Source organism: Micropterus salmoides, unplaced genomic scaffold (assembly GCF_014851395.1).
Source record: "Micropterus salmoides isolate LMB-PRFRI ecotype aquatic unplaced genomic scaffold, ASM1485139v1 Ms_hic_scaffold_4119, whole genome shotgun sequence".
Lineage (NCBI taxonomy): Eukaryota > Metazoa > Chordata > Actinopteri > Centrarchiformes > Centrarchidae > Micropterus > Micropterus salmoides.
In genome coordinates, this window is record NW_024043506.1 from 1 (window position 1) to 11,938 (window position 11,938).

The 11,938-nt window shown below is 40.1% G+C and overlaps 1 long non-coding RNA gene across 1 annotated transcript; it reads right to left on the reverse strand.

The window, feature by feature from the left end:
- Window positions 1-4,902: 4,902 nt before the first annotated feature.
- On the reverse strand, window positions 4,903-10,949 carry LOC119887339. The gene is made up of 5 exons (XR_005441696.1): window positions 10,808-10,949; window positions 9,979-10,128; window positions 9,667-9,736; window positions 6,043-6,192; window positions 4,903-4,962 (listed from the first exon to the last, which is right to left on the reverse strand). It is a non-coding gene; the product is annotated as an uncharacterized LOC119887339 (long non-coding RNA).
- Window positions 10,950-11,938: the final 989 nt, after the last annotated feature.

Here is an 11,938-nt window from a genome sequence, read left to right on the forward strand (position 1 = left end):
AATCAAATGGTGATTATTTAAATCCATCCTTTATCTAAAACATTTGTTTGGGGACATGTCCCCGGTGACACCCCCTTCGGGGACATGCCTCAACTAGTCTGCGGTTCGCGTGTATCGTTTTTCACAACGTTTATATAAAAGGGCTACTATGAGATTGAACAGATTAGATCTATTTCTTATAAGTGTTGATAGATAAAATTCTAATTCATAAATTATGACACAAGGGTCTATGTATATTTAGAACACTATTTATATATATCTATCATACTAATTCTAAGGACTCCCCTTTCCCCTGTGTCTCGATGCGAATGGGGTTTGAGGTAATAAAGGTCATAAATATGTGTGAAAGTAGGATGTGTTTTTGGGGGTATAAGATGGGATAAAGACATCCCTGAAAGGCTTCACTTTCGGAACCTCTGGTGCATTTTGCTGTTGCTGCTGTTTCACTTCAGATCCTATCCAAGATGGCTCTTGTTGCTGGTAATTTAAACCCCTCAAATTAATTATGTTGGTGTATTATCGTATTGGCTATTTTATCTGATTTTCTTTTTAAAAAAAGTGTCTTTCAAGCTGCTCTGAACGTGTGGATGTTTCATCACGTGATGCGGAAGGCAGGAGACAGCGGTAGCTCATTTTTTAGGTAAAAAGGGTTTCATATTTATGTATTGTTGACTAGTAGCCTAATGTGTTTTAATACAAACTCGGAGAATGTAACATCATATAAGCTGTTTATTGTATTACAGAAGACATCATTTATTTGACGGAGAACGACCGGCTCATGATGGTAAGCTTTTCATAGGTAAATTCATGTATAGTGGGCTGCCAGGTTGAGTGGCATGCTTGTACATGTGGGCATACTACTGTACATGGTTAATTTTGTAAACCAATCACGACAATTGTTGTTGTGATGTTCTGAATGTCTATTGGATATGATGCAAAAGGTTGTGAATGGTGTGACATCACAGAATAGTCCTGTAGTTTGTTAAATTACTTGACTCTAATTAGTGTTATAATTCAGTCGTTCATGATGTAACATAATTTTTTTGCTTTTAAATGCATGTATACGGTCTGTGTACTAGAGATTAATAACATTATGGTTGTAACAGTCTCAAACATTTATTAAAATCTAATTTACAGACCTGTCCCATACAACCTGACAGTGTTGGATAAAGTGGGGAGACTTTATCATTTACTTTTAAATGAATCATTAAACATCTGAGAATTTTTGTATGCATGTCATCTTTTGTGTATCTTTTTTTACCAACCTAAAATTTTATTCAGTCACATTATTCCTACTAACAACTTTAAACTGTTGTTATGTTTTTCTCATGAAACGTCTCGGGTTACGTATGTAACCCTTGTTCCCCGAGAAGGGGAACGAGACACTGCGTCAGTGACGACACTACGGGAACGCCTCTGGGCGTGGCAGGGCTGAAATCATGAATAAAACTACTCCAATCCTATTGGTGTTGCTAGAACGGTAGCGTGTGACGGCGCAACCGGAGGTTTATACAAGCACGCCGGCACACAGGACACATTAGCCCTTTTCTATGAAGCAAGGCACTCCAGGCGGGGTGAGGTGTGGCGGACCGACGCAGTGTCGATGGACCGAAGATGAACTATACTCTTGGCATGCTTGTGGTTTCCCTGAGGAGCAAACAGCCTTCTCTCTCTGTCAATGACAAACATCCTACACAACAGCCTATGCTAACGTTGCCTGCACGAGTGTATCAGCAATTGGTTAGACTCTGTAAAGCCAATTTGTATAGTTGTTAAGAATTCTACCCAGGTAGTGTTTTTAATACTAAAAACGCATCAACAGATTAGAAAGGAGAGTCTGCGACTTAGGAATGAACATTTAGAGTTAAGCGCTAAATTAGACCATATGTTAGAAAATTCAAAAGCCTAAGAGTTTATACTGTTCCTGATTTTTTCCCCAATTCTGTTTTAGCTGCATTTTTAATCATGAGTCAAAAACGCCTGTGCAAATCATTTCACCAAAAACGAGTCTCCCCTGTAACAAGCGCCGAAAGTGATTATGATGAATTGGATTTCTCTAGTATCTCAGATGTAATGAACAAATTTAATCGTAATGTCATCCAATCAGGTTTAGAATCTGTAGAAGAGCAGCTCTGGGATGCATCGGTAGCATATGATCTCTGTCCCATTTAGTAAGTTGTTTTGATGATGGTGTCTGTGATATGGATATGTTCGCTGCACAAAGTCTTCATCATTTGCATAACTTAGGTATTTTGAAGGGGAACGTCTCAGATTATATTGAACCAGAGGACTCAGTTCCCTCTCCCCTCGCATATGCAGGACCCCCTGTGCAGATCTCTCTCTCACTTCACAGACAAACTCCGTTCACACTTCACAGACAGGTGCGTCTCACCCTTCGCACACAAGGGGTAGTTCTGTGTCTGAGAGACAAAATATTCAATTTGACTCCAAAACAACTGGACAAAGCCATCACTACAGCATAGACTTGTCTGATTCTCATGCATAAGGCTGGAGGTTCGCGGGGTTTTAATATTACAGAGAGAAAAAAATTTAACGGTGTGGAGATCAGACATCAGCTAAATTTACCCATTGTCGAGTCACTGCATGCTCTAAAACGTCAGTTATCAGAAGTTGTTGATTTTTCATCAATAGCTGCTCCTGACGGGAAACTAAATGTAGTCCTGAGAGGACCCTCCATGGCCAATGATGCATGTTGTGTTCTAAATGCTGCTGATGTTCTATAACGCTTCGACATTTCTTAATGAAGTTGGGCAGATTATGCAAAGCATTCCAAAATGAGATCCGACAATGAATTGGACGTTGTTGTTACAGTGGCCTTAAACAAGCGCGGGGGAGGAGGGTTGCGGCTCAAATTAGGGAATATCCCAGACGACGATATTATTCAAAATGTCGGGACTATATGTCCCTACAAACATTGACAACAACCTTTGTTTTTCTTATTGCATCTCCTGCTCTCTGCATCCTCACATGTCTAAAGTACAACTCGGCCAGCATGCGCAACAACTTCATACAGATGTTGACTTTAACGCAGACCATAAAGTCGCCCTAGCTGATGTATCTAAATTTGAACGCTTTTTGGATGTTAAAATTATCGTGTTTCATCACAATCGCGGCACAAAGAAATTGGATTTGTATCAGACGCATGAACAAATACATCCTAAAACAGTATGGTTGTATCTGCACGACGATCACTTTTACCTGATAGAGAAAAACACAGTATTCAGTGATTTCTGCTATAAATGATATTCAAGTAAAGACTGCCATGAATGTAAACATTTTTGCAACGTGTGTTTTTCTGATGGCTGTCATGTGCAGAGTACTTCAGGCATTTGTTCAGATTGTGGTCCCATATACAGATCATCAGATTGTTTTAACAGACATAAAACCGTGAGAGAATCAGATTAATAATTTTTCTGTAAAAACAGACGGTGTAAGACATAAATGTCTTATTTTTATCAAATACTTAGAACAGTATGTAATTGAGTTAGTCTACCTAAAGTTTATCAAATACAGCTGAAATAATTACATTAACTAAATGAAATTGATAAACATTTGTCCAACTCAAACTTACATAATTATTGGAAAGGAAATTAATTAATATAAATCATCATTTGATCCCCCATTAACACACACATGAGACAAACCTGGTTGATGATTTTTTTTATTGAAATACACTCACCTTAATACATAATTTAATTATGTGCATTTTTTCATCAAAGACATTCTTTACACAGTGAGTAACAGCAAATAAAGTATGCGGCACACTCTTTTCCATTTCAGCATCAATGAATCTGTGACCATGTGGTCTCTTGAAGAAAGTGCTGATGCCCATTTATCTGAAGTACTTCCACCTGGCTGGACGTAGCCGCTCCCCCTGAGCCTGGTTGAGCCAGGATGCACTGATCACACTAGGTCAAGCCTAGCTTTATCTCTTATCCTGGATTTCTAAACTCTGCTTTTATGAAACAGCCCTCTGCTTGGTATCTGTCTGTCCATCACCCTGCCTGTCAGTGTCTGTCTGCTGTCATTAGTATCACCTGTTTGTGCTCCCGCCTTCCTCGTTAGCCTGTGTTTAAATGCTTCTGTTCAGCTATTGAGGGTTCATTTTATATCTTCTGTCTGTTACCTGTCTGTTCCTGGTCCCTGTTACTTTTTGGAGTATTACCTGCTGGATTGTTTTGGACTTTGCTTTGTGTTCCATGAACTTAGTATTTTTGTTGCTCGTTTTGGATTACCTTTGTTTGTGGATTACCTTTGTTGAGTTTTGGAGACTACCGTAAGTTTTGTTGGCTTTAAGAAATACTCAGAAACTATAACTGTTCGGCCTCTGTGTCCTGCATTTGGGTCCTAATACCTGTTCCTGCCTGAAAACACGGCACAGCCTTGACAGTGACAGCTACTGTTATAAGAGCAGTGGGGTTTATGTGGTCTTCATGCATGTGTCTTATGTGCAGTATGTGTTTGTAGCGAGTAAGTGCTGCAGAGCGAATGAAGAGAGTGAGCAGCAGAAATTGATGGAAAAGGCGAGCAAGTTTGTTGTCAGTCTGGCAGTAAAATGTACAATGTAGGTCACAGCGTGTTCATTAATAAAATGTATGTGTGTTTCACCAACTGCTGGAAAGGTCTGAGCCCAACACGAGATGAAACGATATTTTCATGTGCAGAGACATTTGTATCATTTGCAAGGCGGGAAGTGTCAGTGGGGGACCCGGGTCTTGTTAATGAGGCTGCAGACGGGAAGAAACTGTTTTTGTAGCGAGAGGTTTTGGTCCTGATGGACCGCAGCCTCCTGCCAGAGGGGACAGTCTGAAACAGTTTGTGTCCAGGTTGGGAGGAGTCAGCTGCAATCTTTCTTGCTCGCCTCAGAGTCCTGGAGGCGTACAGGTCCTGAAGTGATGGAAGATTGCAGCCAATCACCTTCTCTGCAGAGCGAATGATGCGCTAGATGGTGATGGAGGAGGTGAGGATGGAAGTTACATTTTGGTCTGAGTGCTATTGTTCAGTCCATGTTTTAGTGATGTGCTCCGTTTCCTGTTGTAGTCCGAAGATTTCTGCATTTGCGGTCAGGGTCTAGTTTAGCTTCCTATTTTGCTGTTGTATTTAATGCCTGTGTTCTGTTCAGTCTTTGTGGTTCATTGTAGCAAGTTAAGCTCGTCGTGTCACTTATCACTTATACTTTGCCTGTTCGTTTGGATCTTTGCCTTTTTGAATCAAGATTTGTTGAAGGATTCTTTACAATTGGACTCTGCCTGCAAGTAAGCCTGTGTACCTCAGTTTGTTCCTGTGTTTGATAAAATATCATCCACTGCATCTTCCTGCTCCTGTGTCGTGCATTTGGGCACACAGCCTCTTCACCCACGCCGGCATTCTTTCTACTATCAGGGAGATGTCAAACAGGTGACTGCGTATTAGGAGATTGTAAAATAGACTAGTGGATGTAATTTGTGTATGCCGCAAGAGAGTTGTCGAACGGAAGTTTTTTAAGACCCCATAGTTTTTCCACAGTATATCACACCTATTTGCTGACTGAGCACCACAAGCCTTCATCCAGTCCAATCCATTTTATTTATATAGCAATAGAACTCAACTGATACCAAACAATTGGGGGCCGATGTCGATATTAAAGTGAAAAAGAGCTTATTTATAAAACGATATTTAGATTTTGAAAATGATTTGGATAGTAGACCCCTTTGCTGCATGAACTATACTTAGAACAGTAATGAAAGCTGTTATGTGTGTGGGCTACAATACCTTTTCCTGAATGGATTGTGAGCTCAGAACACAAGAAACAACAGAAACAAGTTTGTTCAGAAACAAGACTTGCAACAAGAACAACAAACACTTTTTGAGATCATTCTAACCTTTGTGAATACCAAACCTCTGTGGGGTCGTTGTTAAGATGATCTTGACATCGACCTCAAAGAGGTAAGTAGTGATTTCAAGTAAAGGAAAAAGTCTATTTTAATTAAATTCCTTATTACCTTTTCAGTATTAAAACATTGTTGTGCAACGTTCTCTTACTTTGTGTCTGAGGGTCCAGGTCCATTGCTGAAGTTTGGAGTATACTCTTTAGATCGGTCACTCTTCATAGACAGACAGCTGGATACAGCAGACTCTGCTCTGTCCTCCTCTTCCTCCACACAAACACTCATCTTCTGGAGTTCATTCAATCTGAGAGGTAAAACGGTAACACTGGCTGTGAGCTCAGAATACAAGAAACAACAGACAACAACACTGGCAGACTTTCTGGGGAAGACCTGGTCTGATCCGGAGAGACGGCATCCATCCCACTTGGGAAGAAGCAGCTCTCATTTCTAGAAATCTGACCAAGTTTATTAGTGGACCAAATCCATGACAATGCAGAGTTGAGACCAGGAGGCAGAATCAAAGGTAAACTGAAGAGGAGCTGTGTATCAAAACCTTGTAAAAATTAAAACCACAAGTGCAACAGAACAAAAGAATAGGAGAGTTAAATGTGGACTCTTAAACATCAGATCTCTCTCTTCTAAAGGTGTACTAGTAAATGAACTAATATCAGATTATGATATTGATTTATTTGGTCTTACTGAAACCTGGCTGGGTGATGGAGAATATGTTAGCCTAAATAAATCCAATGTTAATACTCACATATTAGGCTACTAGTTACTTATTACTCTTTAAAAAAAGTTACTTATTACTGGGTGATAAAAGTAACTACTTACGTTACTATAGCCTATTACTTTCCAGTGTTTCCCACAGAATGGGGAATGGTGGGGGGGGGGGTGTTATTCTAACGTTGGACAGGTTTGTGCAGCGGTGTTCACGAGAGAGAGAGAGACACAGACAGAGGGAGCGAGCCAGAAAATAATGAAATTATGTGAAAAAGCTTTTAGCTTCATTACACTGGCTCCCAGTGTGTTTTAGAATTGACTTTAAAATTCTATTGATCACTTTTAAAGCTCTTCATGGCCTCTCGCCTTGTTATATTTCTGACCTTTTAGTCCCATACGCACCAGCACGTACCTTGAGATCCTCGGGCAGAGGTCTGCTGTCTGTTCCAGAGTCTCGACTGAAAACTATAGGGGACAGAGCGTTTGCTGTCAGGGCCCCGAGGCTCTGGAACAGCCTGCCCGAGGAAATCAGGTCGGCTGAGTCAGTGAACTCTTTTAAGTCCCTTCTTAAAACATACTTTTATAGGAGAGCCTTTCCCGATCTTACTTGACTTTATTTTATCCCTTTTATTTTATTTTACTTATTTTATATTTATCTTAAACGTGTATTTTAGTCTTTTCAATGTTTTCATGCTTTTATCTTGTATTGTTTTTGTATTATGTTTTTGGGGTATTATTGTCTTTACACTTGTTAAAGCACTTTGTAACTTGTTTTTGAAAAGTGCTCTACAAATAAAGATGATTATTATTATTATTATTTCCCCCAGGGATAACAACTATGAAGAGAAGCAAGGATTTTCAAAGCTATTTCTTCAAAAAAAAAAAAAAAAAAGCTTAGCTAAAAATAGTTTTAATAGAAATAATCACACACATATACACAAAAATCATCCTAGCTCCACCAACAACAATGTGTTATACTCATAACATGTACGTAGTTTTGCAGCATTTTCTCTGGGCTGCACCTTAGAGCCAAGCACAGACTGGTACAGGACCGGGGTCAAGGCGAGTCATTCTTTTTTTATTTTACTGATTACACCACAACTAACTAACAGCTCTTCAGCCATCGGCTCATCTGTGTCATGTACATTGACCTGGTGTGTAATGTGGAAACAGAAGTGCTGTTAGAGAACAACAAACCCCTGTTCAATAAAAATATCTAATCATGTTGATGAATGTTCTTTCCTATTACACAGATCTTTCCAATTTGGGGTTCTGACAACTATATATTCCTTTACAGGTCAGAATCTGAGGACTGTGGACAACATCCAGACTACTGTGTTTCCATCTACCACACATGGCTGATCTTCCAGACCCAGGACAGAGTAACAGACAGTTCAGTCAGGCAGCTACAGACAGTTTGTAGTGTGGCAATGTGATTATACATTGCCAACGTCCACAGTCCAGCCAGGAGAAAAGCTGATGACACAGTTCACTATGTTGCATTTTTACTACTCCCATGCATTTTAATCAATATATTATAAGTGATGAGTCCAAAAATATTAAACAGTATGAGGATAGATGGTGCTGACTGATTGTTTTGATTGCATTTTATGTGGAAATGCTAACTGCTGTATAAGAGAATAATGAATAATGTAATATTGCAAACTTTTCACTAAGCTGATCCTCCATTCTGTCTTCAAAGCACATAATAAGTCAGAGGATCATGTCAATGCTATGTTTGTATGGGGGGAGCACAAGAAGCCAGTACTCCATGACTCCTCTATACATGATGCCATAATGAGGCATACAAGAAGAAGGTCCAAGAGAAATGAAAGTACATTAAAAAAAAGTGGCTGATGTTGTTTTAACTGCAACACAATATTTTGCCAACGAGGTCATGTGAGATAGAAGGGGCAGATGACACGGGGAACTTTTTAGAAGTATTCGAGTTAATTGCAAACCATGACCCAGTGGTACAGAAAAACAATGATGAGAAGCCACAATGCAAAGTATACAAACTCTGTAATACAGATTGATATCCTCAAAGGAACTGGAAGAGGAGCAAGATGTCTGTGAAGACTCTCAGTCATCCAGGTCATAGTCATCCAACGAAGGTTAAAAACAAGGGCAGAACTGAAGAAGTCCTTTGGATGAGGGACAAAACGTGTTCCAGTATCTTCAACCAAATCCGGTTTCCCTTGATTTTAACCTTTGCTGGGTGAAGAGGAGATGTAGCTTACTGTGCTACTTTATTTAGCCAGCATTACATACCCCGTGAAACAGCCAATCAAGACTCCTCGGTGGATTCTTCCACTTCCCCTGAACTAGCAGATATAATCCCGAAATTAGTCCACAGCTTGGTATGAACATTAGTTAAAGACTTTACTTCGTCTGCAAAGCTAACACAGTTCTCCCAACTCTTTTTTTCCTCGTCTCTGTCCATTCCTCTGCTCACACACTGAACCCCGCCCCTGCCGCACCTGCTCACCACCTGATCAAGCACTCCGCACCTGCTCACCACCTGATCAAGCACACCGCCGCACCTGCTCACCACCTGATCAAGCACACCGCCGCACCTGCTCACCACCTGATCAAGCACACCGCCGCACCTGCTCACCACCTGATCAAGCACACCGCCGCACCTGCTCACCACCTGATCAAGCACACCGCCGCACCTGCTCACCACCTGATCAAGCGCTCCGCACCTGCTGACTGGCATCAACCAATGAAAACCTTAGACGCCAGCACAATTACCACAGATAGACAAGTTGAATATACAACCCATTAACTCGTCATAACATGTTTTTTTAACTAAGCATTATCTTTTAGTTATTTATCAAATAACATGTGCAACATACAACAGTTTTAACAAAAATACAACCATATGTTTACCATCAATATGCCATGACTTTTAATATCAAATTTACTTATAATGAACTCAGTATACTATTTATTCTGGGTTACATAAATAAAACTGAAATATTAAAAACTTGAATGTATTGTCACACAGTGTCTGCATTGACCTCCACTCAAGTTTCCTAATCAGAGTACACACCTGTTGGTTGATATGTCCTCACTGCCTCTTTCACTTTGTGCCTGTCCCTAGATTAATGTCCAAGACAGCCCTAAATACCAAAAAGCCAAAAGAAAAGCTTTTAGTTTCATTCAAGTGGGATGAAAAAGGTATCCCACTCACCACAGCTTCAGTGGGTCACTGCCCAAAGCAAAACTAGCTCAGTTTAGACAAGGTGATTTTACTGTGATTCAGAAACCATTTAAATAATACAAATGTAAACTATAGAACCACTCTTTATAACTTATTATAATTTATTAAAATTTTCATGGCACAGTATTGAAATATAGTTACCCTCAAATCCATTAGTATTTTCTTCACTGAATAGGTCTGAGGTTTTCCCACACCAAGCTCTTGCAATCCATCAAGCAGTGACGTCAAGGTTTCACCAGAGAGACATGGTAAGAATGACACCACTTCTTTTATCATTTCTTAATCCATTTTCTGAAAACACAGACATACAAACAATCCCATTTGTTAATTTACTATGGTTTTATACACTGCGTGTTTGTCACTGCAACCGGCTGCACTGTAGCCCAAAACTCATCCTTTCCGGAACAAACTAGTTTCCAAGCTTACTGCAGTTTTCAGCCACACTGTCCATGTCCATTACAAACCAAATATGTTTATACACACACATAAATCTGGTAAAACATCCAGTATCTTTCCTTCATACTGTATTTTTACATGTTAATTTTCAGTTTTTGAATCAGCTGACAGTTTCAGGCTGCCATTGAGGTACAGCAGGTACAGCAAAGGCAGAAGATTGTTAAATTATACTGGATTGATTAAATTACATCTACAAGTTATCCATCATTTCCACAAATGACCCTCGCTACATGTAATTCAGCTATAGAATTGTGTTCCATGAAACAAGTCTGTTCAGGCAGGGGTCACACCCAAAACTGAGATCACTTTCCCTAACCTGAAGTTAACCTTTAAACCAAGAAAGCTTTAAAATTGTCTTAACACGATTGGGTTGGTGTGCATTTAGGATAAGAACATGAAACCCACATGAACACACACAAAGTGTTGAGTCCCTCTAAAGTTTCTTTCCTCTCCAGTCCACAGGGAGAAAACGGACTTTGACAGTAACATAATAAAATGTTGGATTAACACTCACCCTGCCTCAGCCTTCAGTTCTGGGACTCTAACTGGAGTCTGAAAGGACTGAACTATTTCAGCTACAGGTTCCTACCTGTTCTCATTGTTTCTCCTCCCCTCTACGTTTATGAGTGTGTGTGTGTGTGTGTGTGTGTGTGTGTGTGTGTGTGTGTGTGTGTGTGTGTGTGTGTGTGTGTGTGTGTGTTTAACAGGATTTGTTCGTTTTTATATGCATCTGTCACTTGGCTTGAACAGGTAGAATTAAAAGGAGTTTTGGTCAAAACGTTGGAACTCGGAAATAGTTGAAAGTTTAAATGATGTAAATAATGTGTTTTGTTTAATTTAAGACATTAGAGCTTTAAACTAAATGAAACTGAACTTAAGGTGACCTATTTCAGACTTGTAGGGAACACAAACACTCCTTCTTGTTCCTCTGGATCTGGAGCTTTCTGTGTGACAGGAGAAGGTGGGTTAAGGTGAACAAGCTTTCAGCTCAGCTCAGGAGCCCCTGTCCCCCTGACTCTTCTTCTGTTTTACAAAAGGACCAAGGACACGTCATTTCCGGCACCCTGGTTGTGGAAATGCAGTCATTAAAACAGTTTTTTTAACATTGAGAATCACCTCAACCACAAGTGGCCCTTGAGCAAACAGTGTTCCAGCCACAGACCTATCTGGATGTGTTTATAGCCTTTTGTACTATGTATTGCCCTTTAGCGTGTTGGGTAATTTTATGGACAGAGTTGGCTTTCTGGTGAAATGGATCTAGTGCTGTACTGTGGGGTGCAGTAAATTGTGAGTCAGGGTTTTTTTTGCAGTTGTGTTGAGGCTGCTTGATTTTTGTGCTGTAGTCTCATTTTGGTGGTTCTCTTTATGATGGAGTTTAAACTGGTGGAGTTTATTGAGTGTCCTACTCTAGAGGGGTTTAATCGGTGTACTAAGGAAAGTCTGCTGTTGATTGCTGATCACTATGAGCTAGCTGTTCTAGACAAATGAAGAAGCAGGCTGTTAAGGCAGAGTTACTTGCTGCATTGGTGGAAAAGGGCATTTTGCCACAGCTTCAGAGTGTTCCAGAAACTCCCGAGCAGTCATGTCAAACTTCTGGTGAAGCAGTAAGACTTAAAGAATTGGAAGTTGAATTGCAGCGTCTGGC